Here is a 26,500-nt window from a genome sequence, read left to right as displayed (position 1 = left end):
GGTGTGCTGGTGTGGGTGGCACAGCCGTACCCTTTGGAGGGTGTGAAGTGCTGTAGAACCACAGATAGTGCAATAGACAACTACTTAACCTGTTACCATGAACTGTACCATATTACAGCCAGATAAGCGGTGGGATACACTCAACAGTAATTGCAGTGATGGTGGCTGTGTCCAAAAGAGCTACACCCAGCTATATATAACAACCCCAGTATTACTGCACACATATACAGTGGGGAAGAGGGCATTTACATATCTACCACTAGTTGTGATGGAAAGCATTTCCACAGGATGATACCTGTGAAATGTTAGCATTTGCCAGGCAGGTCTCGGACAGATGACCTCCTGGGACATGTATATTCTGCAAACAGAAGTCGATTCCTTCACATACACAAACACTTTTACTCAGCAACACTGGGACTAGAACCCCTACCTAGGTATGTAGTGCTACTAATGTGTGTGGCCTTAATTGCACACACCACACAGATTTTAGGTTGAGGTGTGTGCCAGGGTACATGTTACATGAAGAACATCCCCAGGCCTGTACAGTATGGTAATGGGAGATGTACTGGTTATTTATGGACAATGCATAGTGTGACATACTGTCATATACATATTGACAAACACATAATAGTCATACACACATCTGAGAGACCTGGGCTTATCCGTGCTAACTACCTTGTCAGTGTGTCCATTCTGTTACAGATAAGTTGCACACAGCACATGCATAACTGGGCTGAATAGTGTTATGCATTAACTGTATGGTTGATGGTTACAGTGGTCCCCATACAGTGCAGCATGGGACATGTACTGGGGGTACCATGGTGTAAAGACAATATACCCAGCGCCTACACTCCACAGTGGATATTGTATGCACGGAAACCCATGATAATGCTCTGACATACCCACCATCACACAATGACCATGACTGCAATACTACAGCTTGTCTATCCCAAGAGTGCTACTACATGGATATGCATGTAATGCACATGCCACAGGGATAGAAGGGTTATACATTGTCATGGCTCTTCTACAATCAGCAACATCACTATCCTGCATGGTAGGTGTATTGCATTAGGAGAATGTGGCCTCAGAATGCTGTATCCTACAAATATACACACATCCACACATACGCACACTTGCCAGAACTCAGAGGGTATCCCATACCTATCAACCCATTTATACAACGATGCTTTGCTGGTACTGCAAGCCCCAGGTAGCCCTTAGGGTGAAGCATGTAACAAGGTACATGTAATGCCCAGTACAGCAGCAGCCACATCTAACTGTGGCAATGGGAAAGGCTCTGGGGTAGTGCAGTAACTATGGAATAAGGCAGTGGGGTATGCAAATGAGGGGAAATTTACTGAATCACAAAAATATTCTAAGTGCCACACTGCACCTAACTCTGTGGGTGATATAACATGATGTAGCAACATGATGTAGCAACAGACATGGAAAAGGGGTGTGTCATGCATGGTGTATGCACAATGGAGCACTATGACCCCCAGGTAAGCTTAGCTAAGCACAGCTAAGCAAGGGTGTGTGTCTGAAGCTGTATTGACTTATTTCATGAAATGAAGAGTGTGTTCACGGCCAGGGAGGGCCATTTCTTCATGTTTACATTGTCTAAATGGGTTTGCATGGGGTCTAAATGTGGCATGCCTTGGGGCTTAAAATGGTAGAAATGGGAAGAGAAAAATGAAAATGGTGGAATAAAAGCAATCAAGAGCAAATTACATAGCTAGCAAATGGAATGCAGCATAGTCAGCCAATCCTTCAGACAGCATCTGCAGCACAACAGTATAAACTATGCAAACACCTTACAGTTTGATTTTTCCCACAAACTCTACACCACTGGTATACACATGCAGGGGAATTTTAACTGGAAAAATGTTAGAGGCTGCCATTGCTTTGATTCATCAGTATGTGCTAGAGGCTGAGGGTGGTCAGGAGGATAATGCTGACAATTGCCACAGACCAAGGAGGAGGAGAAGTGTGTTCTGACTCAGGGTAACTTACCAGAGGCTACATGATCTGGAGATAGCAGAGTGCTACAGGGTAGACAGAGACATACTTCAGCAAATCATCAAGCTGTGTTGAACTCAACTCAGACCTATAGTCAACAGAGGGGAATATGTATCTCTTCCACTGTGTAGCAGAATACCTGGAGGAACTGGGTGCGATAGACTGCATGCAGATACACATCAAAGCACTGCGCGGTGAACAGGGTAGGGTCTACATAAACCACAAGATATTCCTCTTCATCAACTGCTAGGTTGTGTGCAATGCCCAGGGCATTATCATAAATGTGTGTGCTGGCAGCTCTGAAAGCTATCACGACTCCCACATCTGACATTTGTCACAGCTATACCAGGCCTTTGCCAGTGGGGGCATCCTGTATGGCCATCTGCTAAATCTGCTGGGGGATGCTGGTTATGCACTGGAGCCATGGGTGATGACATCCATCAGAAATGCACACACACCCACACAAGAACACCATAATGAGGCTCATGCACAAACCAGCATCATTATAGAGCATGTGTTTGGGATGCTCACACCATGGTTCTACTGCGTTGACATATCTGGTGGAGCCTTGCAGTACTCTTCAGCCACATGTGCACAAATGTTCATAGTATGTGCCATGCTACAGGAAACAACTGCAGCAGAAATAGCATGGGGAAGGGCCACATAGCCCACCACCATTGCCAAGGTCCCCACAGGCACAGAGGGAATCTGAGGATGATGCCCCTGAACCTGGTCCTGTAGGCAGATGGAGGCATGCCCAGTATGCTCAGGCCTTGGCAAACAGGCAATGCGTAGCATACACACTGACACTGTAGGGATCCCAGGGACTGACACCTCTCTCTGACTTGCACACACAGGAAAATGGATGACACACACATCACATTGCCTGTAACTTACCATATATAGGCAGTGTACTGTGTGCATCCAACATTGACAGCCCTCAAGCACTGTCCTTACAACTGTAGCAGACACAAGGTAAGTCAGTCTTCTTAACAATAAATGAATAGAGTAGTATGTTTTGGTAGCATATCTATGGTAATGCTGCATGCATGCAAGGGAATGGGGTGGCCTACTGGGATAGCAACAGACAACTGACACCTATGTGAGACACCAGGAAATGTCTGCCCAAAACTCACCTCTCCACACTATGCAGTAGTACCCAAGGTGGCAAATCCCACTGCAGTATATGTGTAGGGACAACTGACTGGGGGGGAGATCATAGGTCAAAGGCATGGATATCAGTGTGGGGGCCCCATACCAATCTCTCACACCCACAAAGCAAGTCAGCTGTAGAAAACCAGAGAGAAATGTATGGTAAAGGCACACAAATGGCGGTAATGTTGAATAACCCCCCTACAGACTCACACAGTGAAAGCACAGCAGGACTCACAGTTGTAGTACGGATATGAAGGGTAAGAAGTCTGAAACTCAAATGTATGCCATTACAATCTGACCTTTGCTCTTTACTGATATTCCTCTAGTCCCCAAGACAGGGCAAAATAGTATGGTAAATGGAGCCAAAATGTAAAGCAAATATCAGCACAGTCTGTGCAATTGTGTACAGTTGACAGGTGTGCCCCCCATATACCCACAGAAATGCAGTAACATGTATGTTTGGAGGGAAATAGCAGCATAGCACACATTGGCAGGGCTGTACCAATACACATGAAAACATGTTGCCTGTCCACAATATGCAGAGATCAATGAGTTATGTGTATGTGTGGTTAATACTGTCAGGATCTGTCCAGCACATTCACCAGGCAGTCGTCTTGCAGTGCCCTAGGTACAGTGTCGTCTTTTACAGGACAATGTGCAGACAATTGCAGTGCCAATTGTTTTGCATGTCAGTGACACCCACTGCTCTGCTACTGACATACATGGAAGTCACAGTGCTATGTGGAATATACTACACATATAACAGACACCTTGAAGGATGTGTAGAAAGATGCTAAGGCTTTTGTGAACATAATTCTTTATGGTACTGTTGCCAGTGGTTATTTTGAATAGACTTTTTACTTATGTTTGCCTTTACGTATAATGGACATGCCTGCACAGCAGAGTGCACTCTGTAACGACAATCTTAAATCCCAACCTATGACAGCAATACGTCTGGACAAGGGCAAAAATAAAAGTGGAACAAAGGCACAATGATAGGCATGTGTTGTAAATATTGCCCTTACATAGTGAGAAAGTTGGTATGGTGAGGGGGTTTGCATTAGCAGGAATTGTCTGAAGGTCATGTAGTCTGAAACAGTAATGTCTGTCATTAATTTGTAACATCACTCTTCAATTATATGTAACTAACTTGCCATAAAAAACACAAGTTTACGTAGAAAGGATGAAACCTCTAGCCAAATACCTGGACAACCTGCCAAAAAATGTACAGGTGAGAGGTATGGCCACACAAGGATATGACATCTCAGGTTAGAAAGATACCACACAGACAGATGATCCCCAGCAAATATATCACCAAGTTGTTGGACTGTGTACACAGTGCTTCATCACTCAACTGGCTGTAACCACACCTCACAAATGCTCTTGCTTGTCAAGAATGTATATAGCTGCCCTCATAATATGGGTCTATGCACCATACAACTAGTATTCCTCTTGTAATGCACTGTGATGAACTGAGGATGTCTGGCACTAGGTAATGAAACAATACATTGCAGTGTCTGACTACAGATATGTCATAAAATGCCTGCTAAACAAAACCAGTACCCCAAGGAAAGTCCTGTGTACTCCTGAGAGGTATGGCTGTAGCACAAAAAACTCTGGACTGGAGTACACCTATCTCTGGAATGGAGCCTCACTCTATCTATAGAAGGTCACACTGGGCATGCTCCTACACTTACAGAATTAAAGGACATGTTGGAACCCACATCGGACTATATGACTGTATTGTGTATATATCTGTGCATACAGACAGATATGTACACCTTAACTGTCTGCACACACACACACACACACACACACACACACACACACACACACACACACACACACACACACACACACACACACCAGACAGGATTATCCACAACTAGCTGTAGGTGGCCCATATGTGATATATCTTCATCTGCCACGTGAGATACACAGACATATATATGGGCAACAGATAACATATGTCAAGCATACACACACATAGATGTGGGGAAGTGAGAGACAGACAGTGATAAAGATAAAGACACAGGGGGACACAGACAGAGTGAGTCACACACATGGATAGCCTGAATGGCATACAGTGATGTCCTGCTGTGGACAGTGGCATAGCAGTTGTATACAGTTGCATGTGTCAGTATAAAAGATGAGCCGCATTGTGTAATAGTACTGAGGTTGGGTTTATAATATCACATTACCTGCCTCTGTGTGTGTGTGTGTGTGTGTGTGTGTGTGTGTGTGTGTGTGTGTGTGTGTGTGTGTGTGTGTGTGAGTGTCCGTAGGTCTAAGTATTAGGAGACTGTTCCATCTCAGTACACTTCCATTGCCCTTCATCACAAGATCTGCTACTGTCATTCACCTTAGAAGTACCATTGGACACCTATCACCCCTATAAGCTCTGCGATAACTGCATAACACTATAGTAGCAATAACTAGATAGGTAGGACTTCTCATCTCAATGCTGGCAGCTGTGTGTGTGTGACAGTTGTTTGTGTGGGAGTGAGGGAGTGTGTGTTTGTTTGTAGGTGAAACAGTTTTAGGCCATTCCCACCCAGAGCACTTCCCAGTGCCCTACTTTATCAGTCCTGCTGATGCCATTCCCCTTATCAGCACCTTTGGCCAGATATCAGCTCAGTAAACTCTGTATTGCATGCGATAACTGTGTAACACTCTAGTACAAATCATTAGGTTGGCAGAGGTTCGACTCTCAGATCCACCAAATATCTGTATGTAAGTGTGCATGTTTGTAAGAAGAAGTATTTAGATGAGTTGCGATAACTATGTAACACTATAATACAAATCACTAGATCTGGCAAATGTGTGTGTGGGTGTATGAATGTGTGTATGTAAGTGTGTATGTTTGTAAAAAGAAGTATTTGGATAAGTTTCCCCCCCAGTGCCCTACTTTATCAGAACTACTGATGTCCTTATTCCCCTTATCAGCACTTTTGGCCAGTTGTCAGCCCGGTAAGTTCTGTATTGTGTGCGATAATTGTGTAACACTATAGTACAAATCAGTAGATTTGCAAGGGTTCTAATCTCAGTACTAGCAAGTAAGTGTGTGTCTGTGAGAATCATTTCATGTGTGAGTTATTCCATTTTGAGTTGTGTACCACCCTGTATACTTCCCATCACCCTACTTTACAAGGCTTGCTGATGTCATTCACCATAGAAGTACCTTGGGACAAGGTGAATATATATAAGCTCTGTAGCATGTCTGATAACTGTGTAACACTATAGTAGAAATAACTAGATAAGCAGGGGTTCTAATCTCAATACTGGTTACTGTGTTTGGGATGAGAATCATATTGTGTATGGGTTATACCATTTTGAGTTGTGTACCACCCTGTACACTTCACATCACCCTGCTTTACAAGGCCTGCTGATGTCATTCACCTTAGAAGTCCCTTGGGTCAAGGTGAATTTGTGTTAGCTCCATGGCACATCTGATAATTGCGTACCACTATAGTAGAAATAATTAGATAGGGGTTCTAATTTCAATACTGGCAACTCTCTGTGTGTGTGTGTGTGTGTGTGTGTGTGTGTGTGTGTGTGTGTGTGTGTGTGTGTGTGTGTGTGTGTTTGGGTGAGAATCATATCCTGTGTGGGTTAAACCATTTTGATGTGTGTACCATCCATGCCTGTTTACCACCTCCCGATGGCATTACTTTATATAGAGTGTTAATGGCATCTGCCACACATGCAGCATGTTAAACCGTTGTACAGGCCATATCAGTCATCTGTACAGATATCTACGGAATATCTGGATGTTTGCAACCCATATGTTGTTTGTGTCCCTTAACAATGGCCATGTATGTGATATTGTTGCCAAATAGGTCACAGTTACTGTACTGACTCACATGCCAGCATCATAGATTGTACCTGACTGAAACATCATGCTGATACAACATCTGTTACCTTATCACTTGTCCAGGCTTGTAGGAGAAATATATGACTCCAGTTGCTATTTTTGGTGGGTTATCTCACCATGCATGAAGGCATTCACATTACATGTTCTAAGAGGTAGTGCATTATGTCCCACACATATAGTCTATGTGGCCCATGTCATGTGTATGTAGCACTACAGTGCATTAAAATGGATTTGTAGGTTTATGAATCTATTGCCAACTATGTTTACGTTACTATGTGCATATCTCCTGTGTCAGTCTTTACTGTGTGTATGTAAAGGATATACCATTTTTCTCCCTGTTCCACCCTGTGAACTCAGGAATACATACCACAAGCATGTCATACACAGTATCATGCATGCCCTCACCAACTGCATCAGGGTTGAGTGTATGGGAAAGAAATGGCAGGGGCAACAGGTGCTGATAGGTGAATCTGTTGCAGTCAATCTAATGTCTAAGCTTGTGAGGGACCTACTGATGGTACTACACAACACTGAGGTGACATGTCTGAAGGCTACCTGTCTGTGACAAGGGATATGTACACAAGGTCACACTGTCTGACAACAGTGTCCATCACACATTGTTGCATGCATACACACCTGGTAAACATACATATAAAGCTGTGCCTTGGCTATGAAACGGTGTATTTCCACTCTGCCAAACTCCATGTTGGTAATGTCTGCAGAACCTCAGCCTGCAGACACACAGATACCTTGAACACAAACAGAATACAGGATGTCAGACTACATTCAGGCAGTGGTACTAACAGCAATAATGTATCATGGCTAATAAGGTAGATACACCTTTATGTGTACCCATAACAAATGAAAGTAGACAGCACCTTACATGGTATTACATAGCTACACTGTACTATATTCACCCTGTGCATCAGACCCATATTAGCCTGTCCCTGCATCGGTGGTATGGATGACAGGGATGTGGCACAGGTAACATCATATGCTATGGTGTGAGTTTGCCAGAGGCTTAGGCTGAGCCATACAGTTGACATTCATGTGTGTGTGTTTGGAGGGGTATCCTATAGATGGGCTGTGCAGAGATGCTGTGTGTGTCTGGAGGTGACCTGCCTGTGATACAGATGTGTGTGTGTGTATATATGCACACAGTCATGCCATGTGGCTGCCCTACACAGGAGTATGTAAAGAAAACTCTAACCAGCAATCATCCAAAAATAGACTGCAGCCCCTGGTTTAACTCCAGGAATCTTGTTGTTGCTTGTGTTGTAGCCAATGAGGACCTGTTTGTTTTGCCCCCCCCCCCCCCACTTGTGTGAGCAAGGAATCCTCTCACTACAGCTAAAAGCAAAGAAAGCTCTAACCAGCAATCATCCAAAAATAGACTGCAGCCCCTGGTTTAACTCCAGGAACCTTGTTGTTGCTGCTTGTGTAGTAGCCACTGAGGACCTGATCGCACCCCCACCCCCCAATTATGTGAGCAAGGAATCCTCTCACTCCAGCTAAAAGCCAAGAAAACTCTAACCAGCAATCATCCAAAAATAGACTGCAGCCCCTGTTTTAACTCCAGGAACCTTGTTGTTGCCACTTGTGTAGTGTAGGTGCCAGCTTTTGTAACTACTGTTATGCCTTGTTAAAATCTGTTACAGTCAGCTAGAGTGCATACCCCAGGGGCAATAGCTGCAAACCTTCTTCCTCTTAGCCCACCCCCACCCCATATTCCATTTCACTTTTGATAATTTGTTATATGTGAAGGTATTTATCCCCTCTCAATAGTCATAGCCTTCAGTCCCTCCTCCTTAATACTTGTTCTTCACTAAACACCAAACAGAGGTGCAAAGTCTTCAGCTGCTTTTATCTTTAGCTACATTGTGTGCAGCAAACAATGAGCAAAGGGGAATACAAATATAAAAGAGAATAAAATCTGCCATTGCAGACTAGTAAGCAGCATGCAACTTCCACCTGTGGTGTATTCCTACACATAGTTTTTCTTGGAGAAACCTTCCAGTCCTTGAACAATGGTGCCTGTATGTTTACCTTATTTCCTTGGCTGTCCTTGATAATTAGCTAAGTTTAGCAGAGTCCCTTGGATTCTCCCCTGCTACTTTAAATTCCAATTGAAGGTTTCCCGCCCTTCCTCCACCCTCCCCAAGTGATTGCTCAGGTACAACACACCAAAGGTTTAAAAAACCTTAATGCCATATTTGCTCTAATTGCAGCTGAAAGACCTCCAGGTGTAGCATTTCTTGTAAGTGATAGTATTATTTTTCTTTTTTTCAGTGTTGTACTCCACACTGTAATCTCACTGTCCCTGCATAGAGTAGTACAGTAATTTCTCTCTAAGGTAGCTTTCCAGTTATTTTTTTTATTTTTGCTGGTATAGTTTATATTTGGATATTAGAAGCTTATGTGTTTTGATTTTGCTTGCTCCCAATTTCAGTAAACCTGATTGAGAGTTCCCCTAAATGATAATGCTTAGGTAGAAATACTCTTTCTTTTTTAACTGCTGAATGATATGTATGGTAAACTGATGAAACTACTACATTATTGCAATATTGTCTGGTAATAGTATATTCCAACTAGTTACACTGCTGCTACAGTATATTCTGTTTCTGTAAGTTAAACATACATTGTAAAGTGCAGAATGATATTTATGTAAACTGGTGAAACTGCTACATAGTTGCAATATTGTCTGGTAATAGGATATTCTAACTAGTTATACTGACTGCTGCTGAATAAGACCGGTTGCAGAGTCTGAAATTATTTCTCTTGATGACTTCTAATAGGTTATGTTCACTTGCTCCGCTTTCTGTACAATATTTATGATGGTTGTGCTTATTTTGATGTCCTTATTTTATTGCTTTTAGTCTTACATTCTTTCCTTTTCTCTTCTTTGCAACTTTTAGAGCCACTGAGGAACTGATCGTTTTGCCCCCCCCCCCACTTGTGTGAGAAAGGAATCCTCTCACTCCAGCTAAAAGCAAAGAAAACTCTAACCAGCTATCATCCAAAAATAGACTGCAGCCCCTGGTTTAACTCCAGGAACCTTGTTGTTGCCACTTGTGTAGTGTAGCTGCCAGCTTTTGTAACTAGTGTTATGCCTTGTTAAATTCTGTTACAGTCAGCTAGAATGCATACCCCAGGGGCAACAGCTGCAAACCTTCTTCCTCTTAGCCCACATCACCCCTTTCATCCATTTCACTGTTGATATTTTGTTGTATGTGAAGGTATTTATCCCTTCTCAGTAGTCATAGCATTCAGTCCCTCCTCCTCAATACTTGTTCTTCACTAAACACCAAACAAAGGTGCAAAGTCTCCAGCTGCTTTTATATTTAGCTACATTGTGTGCAGCAAACAATGAGCAAAGGGGAATACAAATATAAAAGAGAATAAAATCTACCATTGCAGACTAGTAAGCAGCATACAACTTCCACCTGTGGTGTATACCTACACATAGTTTTTCTTGGAGAAACCTTCCAGTCCTTGAACAAGGGTGCCTATATGTTTACCTTATTTCCTTGGCTGTCCTTGATAATTAGATAGGTTTAGCAGAGCCCCTTGGATTCTCCCCTGCTACGTTAAATTCCAGTTGAAGGTTTCCCTCTTTCCCCCCACCCCCCAAGTAATTGCTCAGGTACAACACACCAAAGGATTTAAAAACTCCAGATGCCATATTTGCTCTAATTGCAGTTGAAAGCCCTCCAGGTGTAGCATCTCTAGTAATGATAGCATTATTTTTCTTTTTTTCAATTTTGTATTCCACACTGTAAACTCACTGTCACTGCATAGAGTAACACAGTAATTTCTCTCTAAGGTAGCTTTCCAGTTATTGTTTTATTTTTGGTGGTATAGTTTATATTTGGATATTAGAAGCTTGTGTTTTTGTTTTTGCTTGCTCCCAATTTCAGTAATCCTGATTCAGAGTTCCTCTAAATGATAGTTTAGACTACTTTATAATGTCACAGTACTACTAGCTTAAAAGTGATTCCAATAGCTTCTTTCAAAAATAAGGGCATACATATAAGCTACTTTAGTAATTGTGTCTTCATGTAAAGCTTTTTTGTTTGTTTAATTGTCATAACTACCTGCTATGTGCAAACTCTTTTTCCTCTCCTCCATGTTTGTCTCTCTTTCTCCCTAAAGTGTCCTGCTCCCCATTGCACTGTTCCTGATATAGTATCTAAGAACCAACCTACCTGGTGACAAAGGACCCTATCAAAATACCTGCCGTCTCATCTAACAGCCTTATTTTCCCTGCACCCTCTCTCAAGGAAGCAAGAAAGTATGTGGTTGACTAAGTCCTGCTTGTAAAGCTGACTACCATCTACTATTGCTTCAGAGATTCTAAAGTATGCTATGAGCCTGACCAGCCAGCAGCCTTTACCTCCCCTCCTATCTTCCCTGTATCCAACAAACCTCTTCTACTTTATAATAACCCCCTTTACTAGCTATCACTCCTTCCCTAGTTCTAAACTAGCTAGCTCCCTTACATAGTTACCTGCAATACTAGAACTGCCCACTAGGTGGCACCCTTATCCCATCCTTTATTTCCTGCTTATCCCTCTGTATTTCTTCTGTAATTACACTACATCTCTTAAGTCCTAGACCTGCTCTTATTTTCTCACTTACCCTTTACTTCAACTGTCTATACCCACCTGTTTTTTTCTCATAGACTTCTGTTTTATCTCTGATCTTTCCCACTCCTGACTTGCCTAACTTTCCTTCAGTTACTATTAGCAGTTGCTGATAGTTTCTTCTCTAGCTTCTCCTTCACTTGTCTCTACCCGGTCCGTTCGCCCTGCGAGCTCACTCCGCTCCCCTACCCTACCCCCAAATCTCACCCACCCCCAGGGGTCCTACTCTTTTATGCCATCTAACCACACCCCTTCCCTCTTCCACCAATCACAAATTCTTCACCACTGGCCACTTAACTCCAATTCTCTCCTTTCACCTATCACGCCCTAGCTCTCCCACCACACCGTCCACCTATTCCTTTCCACACCTAGTATACCTCCGAGCCTATAACAGCAACCTAACAACTTACCCTTCCAGATGTATAAGCTACCCACCCTCTTACAGAGGTTACTCTTACTTACACTTCTACACCTCTAACTTTAGCTTACCTGCTAACCTCCTATGAACACCCATTATATCCACACCTTCTCTACCTCAATAAGCTATCTACTTCTCCTTCTCTGCCTATTTTCACTAACCATGTTAACATAACATCTACACCCAGCTATCTACTAGCAAAATACCATAGGATAACCCACATTAGATATGACTCTCCCAATCCCAGAAAATCCCTACCTCTATATAGTAAATTCCCAAATCCTAGACTTCAAACACTACTCTTCTCTTTAAAAGATGGAGACAAACCCAGGCCCAACAACTGCTACTACCACTCAACTCCTCAACCCCAAAATCTCTACTATCCATTCCCTTATCAAACCACCTAACTCACTCTTATTAGCTCACCTCAACATATGTAGCATTAATAACAAAGTTGCACAACTCCATGCTCTCTTGGAAGTCTACTCCCTTGACATTATTTTTTTAACAGAAACTTGGTTAAAACCTGTAACTAAAGACAATGAAGTTATCCCACCTGGTTATAATATTTTGCGACTTGATCGTGCAACCAAAAAGGGTGGTGGTGTAGCTATCCTATTTAAATGTGGGCTACAGATTACTACCTACAACTATAAATCACCTCAAGACTCCAACGCTGAAATTCTTATTACCAAGCTTCAACTTAACACATTCAAATCCATCTATATTATCTGTATCTATCTTTCTCCTGGTAATAACATTGCCACCGTAGAAAATATCCTTTATTGGTTATCCCAAAATTTACCCCAAGAAACCATAATCCTAAGTGATTTTAACATTGATTGGAAGTGTTGCAGCAGTAGCCACCCGACCAGCCATATTAACCTTTTTGTTTTTTTCTCAAACCATTACCTCCCTACCAGGATAAACAAGCCTAATAAGAAAGAAAGTACCTTAGATTGGATTCTCATAAATAATCATCCCCAGACATATGAAGATGGAACCCTCCCCGATGATGTAAGTCCCACTCACTAATCTACATCATCAGGCTTAAATCCAATCTACCTAATCCAACCATATCTCGGACAACTAGAACCAAGAAAAACTTCAACCCCGATCTCTTCCATAGAGAACTAAGAGCATGTAACTGGTCTCCCTTAAAATACCTCACACTGGTGGAAGCTGTTAATTACTTTAATTCTAACTTACTAGCCATACTGGACCACCATGCAACAACCTGCTCTATTAGAATGAGAACTAAATCTGCCCCATGGCTTTCAAAAGAAACCAGGCATAAAATCCATCTCAGAAATAAATACTGGAATACATCTTGTTTAATTAAAAACCCAGTAGACCAACAAAACTTCAGACAGCTGAGAAATGAAACTAAAAAAAGCTATACTGTCTGACAAAAGAAACTACTACCTACAATTCCAGCAGACTCACCATGATAAACCACAAAAGTTCTGGGCGAGTATTAATCAATTATTACACCCAGGTCAATCCATCAAACCAAACCCACAAGGCACAGACCAGGAGAATCCCAAGCAGACTGCTAATGTCTTTAATACCTTTTTCACTGAGGTCATTCAAACACTTGCCAGTCAGTTATCTACTCAGAACTTAACTATATTCAACTCTAACTCTAACCCATCCCCTCCATTTCTCTTCCAACCAGTCCAAACAACATACATTCTTACCCTTATCCAAAAACTCCTTCAGCAGACCAGCTATCCACTGAATACCTACAACATTCAGCCAAATCCATCGCCTATCCCATTTCCATTCTCATCAATAGAACTATCAGTGAAGGACACATCCCTAAAATCTGGAAAGTATCCCATATTATCCCCCTTCACAAGGGTGGGAACTCTACTGAACTCTCCAATTACCGTCACATAGCCCTACTTTCTCCCTTAGCAAAGATCATGGAAAAATGCATCCACAGGCAATTGCTAGACCACCTAATCCAAAATAACTTACTTTCAAACTCTCAACATGGTTTCAGACCTTCCCACAGCACTACTACTGCCCTCCTTTCCTTTACTGACTGTATTAACAAAAAATGTAACTTCAGTATGCTTTCCCCTGCACTGTTTATAGATCTGTCTAAGACATTCAATATGGTAAATCACCAGATACTTATAAATATCCTCAAATCCCTGTCACTACATGCACTAGCTATAAAATGGTTCCAGTCCTACTTAGATAACAGACAACAGGCTGTACTTTGGCATAACATTCTATCTACCCATCTCCCCATTAACATTGGTGTTCCTCAAGGGTCCATATTAGGACCTCTTCTGTTTTCTATATTTATCAACGACCTTCACCTGGGAATCCCCCAAGCTACAGGCATGCAATATGCAGATGATTTCACACTTAAATGCTCAGCCACATCTATATCTGAACTTCACTCCGTTACCCAAAATGTGTTTAACACAGTTGAACAATGGTTTACACAGTGCTGTCTCCTTCTAAACCCCCAAAAACTAAACTCCTCCTTTTTACTTCTACTTGTAAGTCTCCCCAATAGACTTCACAGTAACATCCAATAATGGTACTCTCATATCCCCAGATCCAACTACCAAACAACTAGGTATCACCACCGATAACAACCTTAACTTCGACACCCATACTAACAATACTCTAAAATCTGTTAATAGAAAACTAGGTTCTCTCTACAAGATCAAACCCTTCCTCTCTCCTGCAGCTAGAATAACTATTGCTCACACCCATCTAATTTCTACTCACCTCTATGCCTCACCCATATATACTAATCTCTCTAAAAACAACCTTAACAAAATGGAAAATTCCTACAATAACACAGCCAGATTTGCTGCAGGTAACCCTTTCAGAATCCACCACTGTTTTAATATAAAGCAGCTAGGATGGCTTGAATTACAAAATCAGCTTAAACTCCACCAACTGACCATTGCCCATAAAACCCTTTGCCAAGCTACCAATACCCATATACTATCTACTCTCATTACCCCCTACAACACTCGAAACACCTTACAATCATCCCGTAAACTTCTTGTAAATATTTGTAAATCAAACAACATGGCTGGGGATTTTCTTTTCTCTAATACTGTTGGAAAATCTTGGAACCTTTTTCCTACCAAACTTTCCTCTCTTCCCTCTATATCACTCTTTAAAACCAAATTTAAAATTTTCCTCAGAACACACTGGTTGTGCCCCTGTACTAAAACTGAATGATCAACTAGCTCTTCTTACTTGGTTAAACCTACCCTCCTCTTCTCAGTAATCAAGTTCCTTTTCTTAATAACAACTTACCTTGTCCTTCTATACTATTACTTACATCTTCAGAATCTCATTAAAGAGACTACTTTTACTAATATATTGTATAATTTCAGCTCCTACCTTTTCTTTATGACTACTTGTATGCTAATATATTGTATAATTCAGCATCCATCTTTTTCTTTATGATGTATTGCAACATTTTGATTTGTACTAATTGTATCTGTATATTTTGCACTATGTTATGAACAAATGACCTTTTTGATTATTCTCTGTACTGCACCTGAATGTTCATTGTATACATTAATTTTTGTATATGTGATTATGTTTGTTTCCTCAGAGCTTATCTCCCTAGGCCTCTACTGAAAATGGACATATATCCAGTTAAACTAGCCCGGTCAACAAATGTAAAATAAAAATGTAAAATAAATAAAATAAAAATAAATAAATAAATGTTGGACAGCTGTGGACCATACATGGCAGGGTGTCCAGTTCACCGTCTCCAACCATGGACACATGAACTGGTCCAGCCAGGGGTCTCACTGGCACCACCAGGCCCAATGTCAGATGCAGTGCTGCTTCCAGATGGTGACTGTTATCTGCTGGATCCGTGTCCCTGACAGGACCGGTCAGGACCATGTACCCATGGTCTGCTCCGTTGTGATGTGGACAGCAACTCCTCTTTGGTAGTGCTGGTGTCACTGCCACTACAGGAGTGTGAAGATGCATGGCCCCGTAGACTCTCAGCTGATGTTGGTGCTGACCTACGTCCACATGTCTGACCCCCATCTCCCACCACATGCCATGCCACTGTTGATGATTTCCAAGGACTCACCCCACCATCTATTCATGACCTCAGTATTTTGGCATGCAGCCTCAACAAGGTCATGTATGTCGCCATGTAAATCAGGAAGAGTTGCATCCACCACCCTGAGTATTTGTCTGGCGTTGCCTTCACTATGTGTCTGTGCATCCATGACAGCCAGAAACGCGCATCTGGTGACACCTTCTGTGGCACTTGCAACAGCGTCTTGATGAGCAGTCCTCCTGTGAGCACCCCTGTCCATTAGCCTGTGTGGTACCTTGCCTGCACTCTGGCTATGGCCCGTGTCTACACTCACACCTCCTATAGTCACCACACAAGCCTGTTTCATGCCACCACCTGCCAACTGCCAATCATCTGTGGCTGCTGGGGATGGGGCATGTTTGGGCAGTGTGACTGTGTGCGGGGACATTGTGGATGACTGAGATGCCAACTGATGGCACAGATTCAGCCCCTGACAACACCACCTGTGCCTGAATATGACCATCATCATTGCCAGAGTCTGCAGAGACACTGATATCAGATGCTGAGTGGGAGGGACCATGACCACCATGACCAACTGAGGGGGAAAGACAACATATGTAAATTAATACCTGCACTGTATCATTTGCTGCTTCACACACACATGCACGCACATACAGATGAGGTAGCAGACAGGCATTACAGAGACCTCACAATAGCCAACTTGTGACAGTCACAACATAGTCAGACCACTACATACACACCCTGGACAGGGCCTCAACATCATGCAGTGCAGCCCTTTCCACTTAATGTTACTACTTATATACACCTCTGTGATATGTGAGTAGTATTAGTAGGTGATGGGCCTTCAAGTAGCACACACTGCACCCATGTATACCTAATTGCTGTTCACTTGTAAAGCACAGTGGCAACTACTACAGAACATACCTCTCAACTGTGCAGAGTGTCACTGAATGTCTACATGTGTAGCTCATATTTCTGGTCTGTTCATCATAAATTCTGTGTTTGTTTGACACATTACTGGGATGATATGAGGACTGGTGGTACCTTTGGCTAGGCTTATATAGACCCTAGGGCCAATAGCGTAGTACCTACCTATGAACCTATGAACCTATGGTGTCACTAATTAATTACATATTTTGAGTCTCACACTTCAAAGCCTGCAGTACATGTATGTTACAACAGAACCGGTTACACTAACAACCTTCTAAGCTTACAGTGGATATTATCAGTGTAGACACCCCCTGTTAACATGCCATGTTTGTCTGGCATATAACATGAGACCACAGGAATCATGTGTTAATATTTCCTACTTTAATGTGACCTTTAACCTGTGCAATCCAATTGAAGAACAAACACATTGGTTAGGAGTAACATGTAGAAGTCGAAATACATACAGTAGGCCAGATGCATGACTGTGCACACCCTTAAACTAATACTTTGTTAAAGCACCTTTTGATTTCATAACAGCAGTCAGTCCTCTTGGGAAGAGGTGTGTCAGCATGGCATATCTCAACTTAGTAATATTTGTACACTCTCCCTTGTAGAAGCCCTCCAACTCTGTCAGATTGCGAGGGCATCACTTATGCATAGGCCTCTTCAGAGCACTCCACAGATTTTCTATTGGATGCATGCATGGACTGTGGCTGGGCCATTCCAAAACATTGATTATCTTCTGGTGAAGACATTCTTTTATGGATTTTGATGTATGGTAAGAGTCATTTTTGTGTGGAAAGGTGTAAGCCTTCTCCATCCACAGATTTCTAGCAGAACACATGATGATTTTGGGCCAAAAGGGACTGGTATTTTGAACTGTTCCTAATCCCCTCCACCTTGGCTAAAGGCCCACTTCCAGGTTATGAACAGCAACCTCAAAGTAGGACACTGCCATCACCATGCTTATGCATGGGGGTGGTGTTCTTTTGGTGATGCATAGTGTTGTTCTTGTGCCAAACATACCTTTTGGTATTTTTGCCAAAAAGTGCAACCTTGATCTCATTACACCATAACACATTTCCTCGCATGCTACTGGGAGACCAGATGTATGCTTCTTGAGAAACTCACTAATCCTGGATGTTGTTCTATGTTTGAGAAGGCTTCTATCTTCCAAACCTACCCCATAGGCTAGACAGGTGGAGAATACAGGAGATTGCTGTCACATGTAATACACAACCAGTACTTGCCAGAAATTCCTGCAACTCCTGTAGTGTTGCTGTAGGTCTCCTGGCAGCCTCCCTGACCAGTTTTGGTCTTGTCTTTTCCACACATTTGGAGGGATGTCCAGTTCTTTGCAATATCACTGTTGCCCCATATTTTCACCACCATTTGATGACTGTCTTCACTGTGTCCCATGGTATATGCAATGCTGTGGGAATGTGTGTGTACCCTTCTCTGGGCTGATACCTTTCATAAATGAGATCTCTTTGCCGCTTCATAAGCTGCATGTGAACTATGGCTGTTGCTGTAACAGGCAGCTGAATAAATTTAGGATAATCCTGGTAAGACAGCTGACCATTATTTGCTGTTAATCAAATATTCTCTGTAATTGATGGCAGGTGTGTACCCAAAAAGACATACTGCTGTAATAATATTGAAAGCTGCTTCAACACAGTATTAGTTTCAGCCTGTGCACACATATGCATCCAGCTTCTTGTAATTTTTTTATGCCTCATATTTGTTCCCCTAACAGATTTGTTTGTTTTACAATTGAATTGTACAGGTTATAGGTCACATGAAAGGTTGGACGGGTTCGGAAATGCTTTATTGTGCTCTCATTTTTGTATATCACAAATACCTGACATTCTAACAGGTGTGTGTACACCATTTATATGCACTGTATAACACTAATTTATAAAATATGTCCCTAGTTTTGGGCCTTCATACCCCATTTTGTCAGTCTTTGTCCAGATTTCTTGCAATGACAGGTTGTGAGGTATGCTACAGATATGTGACATCTCCTGAAAACAGGCCCCTGTGATGACCACTGTGATGCAATGCAGTTAACCCCACTACAAGTGAAGATGCAGATACTGCAAAATGGCTGAGAGTAACAGTTGTGTGCATGGTCTCCTGCATGGTCTTAACATGCCTGGGGTACTGGTGAGCCACAAAATAAAAAATCCCATACTCACCTGCTTCAGGCTGCTGTCCCACATGCAGACCAGAGGGACCTATGTAGTTGTGGGGGAGAGGTATTGTCAGGAGAATCACGTTTGGCATTGGTACAAGATGAATGTTTCTGCACAAGTACAGTACAAGCTATGATAGTACACAATTTGCTGTTCCTTACCATAGATGTGCACTTGTGTGCATTACTACACCCCACCCACAAATGCAGTTTGAACTGACATATGCATCAAGATACTCTATAGAAGACAGTATGACTGCTACATGATTAGATTGATGTGAACTGTGGCCTTACCTGGATGCTCCTCTCCTGTTGCCTGGGTGTCACCCACCTCCATGACTTGTGTTTCACATTTTGGCTGTTGTGTGGGGGCTGCCCCAAGGTAGGCAAGGAGCTCATCTGTTGCCTTAAGTGGGGCTTGTGTGGATGGACCACACCAGTAGCAGTACAGTCCCTGGCCATGGCAGCAGCCCTTTGCCGGGCACAACGTATCAGGTGAGTTGCCCGATGCCTGACCTGATCATATGTGTGGTCATGGTGGCCCAAGGTGTTCACTCTGTAGACAAAGTCATCCCGCAGGGCAGTCTACTGCCACAGATTGTGTCAGCTTTGGTTGAACAGCACAGCATGGTACTCTATTATTGCATCAATGATAGCTGCATTTTCCTCTGCAGTGTATGCTGGCTGACACTGCATGCCACCGGGAAGACATAAACAGGGAAACCCATCACAGGAACTCAGACATTGCCCAGAGTTATTTACAGAGAAAGCACATCAATATTGCCTATCATTAGCCACCAGTTACAACCACATCATACCTCTGTCATCTATCAGCACAGTATGAACTTGCATTGCACTCCTGGTCCTGATGTGTCATGTTCCCCCCAGTGAGGGCCAGTACATTGCATAAAACACCAATCATCAGTCACGTTTGTATAGAGGGATGACAGTGGCTGTCTTCCTTGCAGATGGGATGTCAATGGTGTTCAGACTTTGCTTGCATACAGTGTGTAACAGAGCTGGAAACATATGCCAGAGTTCATGTAGGATGCAGACAGGAATATTATCAGGTCCCTCAGAGACTTGCTTTTATTGACTTTGATTAGGCAGTATGCACCTGCTCCCTGATGATGAGGGGAGGGGTGCGGGTGTTGTGCATATCCAGCTATACTGATGGTGAGTGAGGGGGGTGATGTTTGCCCTAAACCTGTCTGCAGCAGGTAGGCTATAGCTATGGTATGTGTGTATGTGGTGTGATTGACCACCATTACAGGGTGGGTTGGGTTGTTATCTCTAAGATTGCTGACATATGTGCAGATGACTTTGTGATTGCCCTTGATGGATGTGTCCAATTTGTATTCATAGTTAGCCTTATAGTAATCCACCTGTGACCTTATAAGCTCATTCAGACAAAGGCTGACTTACTGCCAAGTTTGTGCCTGCTCCTACATTGCCCTATACAGTGAATATAGCTTCCAATTATGTGGCTTCTGTATTGCAGCTGTGCAGCAAAGGGGATTACTCTACTTTGGTGGAGACAGGTTTTACAAGTAAGGTATTGCTGAGTCCATACAGCTATGTAGGTGGTCTTATAGCTGTTTATAGTAGGCATGGACACAAGGTCACAACACAGTTGGACACCTCTCCAATTTTGACTTGATAATCATGCTTATTCTAGTACCATGTGTGTGTCAGGGCAATGCAACAACCAGTAGCTGTAGATATTTAACTCTGTTGGATGCACAGAAACTAACACCACATGTGTACAAAATGTACAGCTTATTTACCTAATGTTTTGCATCCCATGTCTGTTGTTATGAGGTAGCCAGGTATACCTACTCATACATACATGTGCACATGTAATACCTGATATACATTTCTGTTCTATGTCAGTATGGCACACTGTATTTACACTCTTGCTGCTCAGTCATTCCTGTCAACCTGTTATAACAGGACATCTGGAGGATGCCACACATACATTGGAGCAATGGGCCAAAATTAGTGACACTTTCTTAATATTGCTGTAACACACAAGTCATTTGATAGCACAATAGCCTTTTGATTCACAGATACCCTGGAAGATGTCTGACGGTCATATGGGCAGGAAGAGAGGAGAAAGGCTAGGAGTGTGGTAGTGAGGGTAGGAACATTTAATGTTGGCAGTATGACTGGCATGACGACAGAGCTAACTAATATGATGGACAGAAGGAAGGTTGATATATTGTGTGTTGAAGAGACCATATGGAAGGGGGGTTAAGGCTAGGTGTATCGGAGTTGGGTCCAAATAGTTTTATCATGGTGTAGATGGTAGGAGAAAAGGTGTAGGGGTTATTCTGAAGGAATAGTATGCTAAGAGTGTTTCTGGAGGGGAAAAGAGTATCAGATAGAGTGATGTTTATGAAGCTGGAAATTGATAGTGTAATGATGACTGTTGTTAGTGCATATGCTCCACTAGTTGCGTGTGTTATGGATGAGACAGAAAAACTTTGGAGTGAGTTGTATGAAGTGGTGATGAGTGTACCCAAGGGTGACAGAGAGTGGTGACTGGATTAGATTTCAATGGGCATGTTGGTGAAGGAAACAGAGGGGATGCAGAAGTGATAGGTCGCTGTGTTGATAAGCAAAGGAACGCAGAATGTCAGATGGTGGTGGAGTTTGCAAAAAGGATGGACATGGCTGTGGTGAATACATATTTTAACAAGACAGAGAAGCATAGGGTGAAATACAAGAGTGGAAGAAGATGCACACAGGTGGATTATCTCCTATACAGGATGGCCTGTTTGAAGGAGATTGGAGACTGTAAAGTGTTGACAGGGGAAAGTGTAGTTAGGCAGCATAGAATGTTGGTCTGTGGGATGACGTTGGTGATCAAGAAGAAGAGGAGGAGTGTGAGGGCAGCACCAAATGGTGGAAACTGAAAAAGGGTGATTGTGAGGTTGAGTTCAGGGAAGAGTTAATACAGGCAGTGGGTGGCAGTGAAAAGTTACTGAATATCTGGATAATTACAACAGAGCTAGTAAGGGAGATGACTTGAAAGTTTCTTGGTGTAACATCTGGACAGAGGAATAAGGACAAGGAGACATGGTGGTGGAATGAGTAAGTACAGGGGGGTATACAGAGAAAGAGATTGGTGAAGATGAAGTGGGATTGTCAGAGAGATGAAGAAAGTAGACAGGAGTATAAGGAGATGAGGTACATGGCAAAGAGAGAGGTGGTGAAGGCTAAGGAAGAGGCATACGAAGGGTTGTATGAAAGGTGGACACTAACGATGGAGAATAGGACCTGTACCAATTGGCTAGACAGAGGGTCTGTGCTAGGAAGGATGTGCAACAGATAAAGGTGATAAAGGATAATAAGGGAAATGTACTCACAAGCAAGGAGAGTGTGTTGAGCAGATTGAAAGAGTACTTTGAGGGGATGCTGAATGAAGAGAATGAGAGAGAAAGAAGGTTGGATGGTGTGAGTATGGTGAATCAGGAAGTGCAATGGATTTGCAAGTAGGAAGTAAGGATAGCTGTGAAGAGGATTAAGTATGGAAAGGCTGTTGGTCCAGATGACATACCTCTGGAAGCATGGAGGTGTTTAGGAGAAATGGCAGTGGTCTTTTTAACCAGATTGTTTAAGGTAATCTTGGAAACTGAGAGGATGCGCAAGAAGTGGAGAAAAAGTGTTTTGGTACTGATTATAAGAATAAGGGTGATGTGCAGAGCTGTAGTAACTACAGAGGGATAACATTGATCAGTCAAAGCATGAAGTTATGGGAAAGAGTAGTGGAAGCTAGGTTAAGAAGGGAGGTGAGAAGTATGGTTTTATGCCAGGAAAGACCAGTACAAATGTGATGTTTGCTCTGAGACTGTTGATGGAGAAGTACAGAGAAGGTCAGAAGAAATTGCATTGTCTTTGTGGACTTAGAGAAAGCATATGACAGGGTGATTAGAGAGGAGTTGTGGTAATGTATGAGGAACTCAGGACTGCTGGAGGAATCTGTAAGAGTGCTACAAGATATGTACAAGGGTAGTGTGACAGCGGAGAGTTCTGCAGTGGGAGTGACAGGTGCATTTAAGCTCGGGTGGGATTACATCAGGGATCCGCTCTGAGCCCTTTCTTATTTGCAGTGGTGATGAACAGGTTGACAGACAAGATCAGACAGGAGTTGCCATTGACTGTGATGTTTGCAGATGACATTGTGATCTATAATGAGGGTAGGGAACAGGTTGAAGAGACCCTGGAGAGTTGGAGATATGCTCTAGAGAGGGGAGGAAAGATGGTCAGGAGGATTAAGACAGAATATATGTGTGTGTGAATGGGAGGGAGGATTGAGGAATGGTGAGGATGCAGGAAATAGAGTTTGCAAAGGTGGATGAGTTTAAACACTTGGGATCAACAGTTCAGAGTAATGACGAGTGTGGGGGAAAGGTGAAGAAGAAAGTGCAGGCAGGATGGGGAGGGTGGAAGAGTGTGTCAGGAGTGATTTGTGACAGACGAGTACCATTAAGAGTAAGAAGGAAGGTCTACAAGAGGGTAGTGAGACCAGTTATGTTATATGGGTTGAAGACAGTGGCATTGACAAAAAGGCAGGAGTCAGAACTGGATGTGGCAGAGTTAAAGATGTTAACTCATTCACTACAATGGAGCTCAGAAAGTCTGTATTGTAATTTCCAGTGGGCAGAGCCCAAGCCTTTTGACAGAATCAAATGACGTCCTCACATTTCAAACAAATGTTCATATCTCTGGAAACATAGGGGTTATGACAGAAGTATAAATGACACACCCTTCAGCACAAACTATTTTTATAGTGGCAGTATTCTTTAGGTTCTAGGTATTAAACTGAATTTTATAAGTTAAAGTAAACACAGTAACTATTACATTTATAATATTTTCTAAACAACTAACAATATCTCAGCAACCACTCAAGCTACACACATACTGTCAGCAGCATTTTATTCCTCTGGCTGAGAGCTTTCATATGAGGCTAATAAGTTCTATCTGTGTTACTTGGTTATAGAGGTATTTAGAAAAAGGTGAAAATTATATCTATATAAATTGCTATAAAAACAACAGTTAATTTCTCATTACTTGCACTAGACAGAGATATAATACTAATGCAGCTGAATTTGCCATTGTGTGAGGTTTAAGAAGAAATGTTTTAAAACCTTGTACATAACATGGTTTTGGAATTACTGATGCAAATATGGACAAGCAATATTTGATACCTAGAGGTGTTAGTGGGAGATAACTGCAGATGCACCTGGAGGCATCACTCAGATGTAATGAGTTAAGATTTGTACTGGGTGTGACATGGGTGGACAGGATTAGGAATATGTATGTTAGAGGGTCAGCCCAGGTTGGAGGATTTGGAGATAAAGCCAGAAAGAAGCAGGATTATGTTGGTTTGGACATGTGCTGAGGAGGGGTGCTGAGCATATTGGAAAAAAGGATGATAAGGATGAAGCTGCCAGGTAAGAGGAAAAAAGGAAGGCCTGAGATAAGGTGTATGGATATGGTGATAGAGGACATGCAGGTGGTTGGTGTGACAGAGCAAGATGCAGAGGACATGAAGAAATGGAGACAGATGATCCACTGTGGTGACAGCTAACAGGAACAGCCAAAAGAAATAGAAGGACACGTTGTAATGTCAGTCTTCACAGATTGCCAATGATTTGCCAGACATAACACAACTGTATGAGTAAATATGAGGCACACATATGGTCAGTGTGCATAACATTGGACAGTTGGCAGTTGAATGGTATGAGCTCAGTATATCACATGCAGTTCAACACACACATTTGCAACAATAGTTTACTATGCAAATACCCTGTGTAGGTCTCCCACATTTCTGAGACAAACATGTATATCATAGTTGTATTCATAATTAACATATGGATATCTACAATATCCCAGTAGCTGGCCTAGCAGTGTCACAGTCAGTATTGTTCAGCACACACTCCAGTAGTAGTCATATGTGAGCCATCCTTTCCTGGGGTGACTCAGGGGCCTAAGCTGTGATATATGTCACTGCAGACAGACCCAGATGCTATGCCCATAGGTTCTGATCATCGGTATATCAGTACAGCAATTCTTGTTGAGACATATTTGTTGAATTTCCTATTTCTCATTATTACATACCTCCTACTAAATTCCATTACATGCTTACTTGTTTGACATACCTTTTTTTTTCAAGTATGGTTGGTTGGATTTCAATATGTGTCATTTGGTTTATTTGTCTGTCTGTTTCTCTCTGTCTCTCTCTCTCTCTCCAAGATGTAGTGTATACATCTATTTTGCATAGGCAGCAGCTTGCCTTTTGTAGGTAAAGCTCATGAGCAGCCGATGGCCTTTACACCAATTGGTGTCCCCACTTGTTAATTGCATGCAGAACAGCTGTAGTGTTATTCCTATAGCCAATAGCATGGCAGCACACTCCTATAATTGAGTACTTCATGTGGGTGTTGTCCCTTTTCCTTGCCTGTGAAGAGGACTTCATGGAGGTGTGTGAACAACAGCATCACAGAAGGTAGCATCACAGAGGGTAGTTGGAAATACCTCTTACAATGAAAACTGTGGAGACAGCCCAACAAATTGTGGAAGAATGTTCCAGCCATAAGGACAGAATGTAAGTATTGCTGTTATATAGTTGAATTAATGTTATTTATAACAGGGTTTGTGGGGACATGGCTTTTCTGTGTGATTTTAATTCTGACAGTGGTATGTGGTTGACATAACTCTCAACTGTAGGGCTATCAGCAGAATGGCCAGATTTTAGACTCTCATGTTTGTTATGTTCCTCAGATATTTTTTGTCTTTGAAAAATCAGTAGCATACTGTGGGGATTGTCTTTGAAAAATCAGTAGCATACTGTGGGGATTGCAGTCAGTAAATGGTATCATCCATTTGTGTTTCTGACTTCATATCCCTCAGAAAAGATATGTTACAACAAACCGTGTTACACCAGCAACTGTCTCAGTTTATAACAGCAAAATTTCACATATGCTCCTGTTTTGGGGCCTCTGTACCCCAAGTATGTCAGACTTTGTCCAGATGTCATGCAGCAAGAGTTTGATAGGTAGGGTATATCATTATTTAGTGCCTTCATTCCTGATACCATCCCAGTGATGTCTCAGAATGCCAGAAATGTTATGTGTAAGAGGCCTTATATATGAGTACAAGGCCTGAACATTCTGTGGGACTCTGAACA

The sequence above is a fragment of the Protopterus annectens genome, chromosome 2.part0 (assembly GCF_019279795.1).
Source record: "Protopterus annectens isolate FY-2018-M chromosome 2.part0, PAN1.0, whole genome shotgun sequence".
Classification (NCBI taxonomy): domain Eukaryota; kingdom Metazoa; phylum Chordata; order Ceratodontiformes; family Protopteridae; genus Protopterus; species Protopterus annectens.
This window is presented reverse-complemented; position numbering follows the sequence as displayed.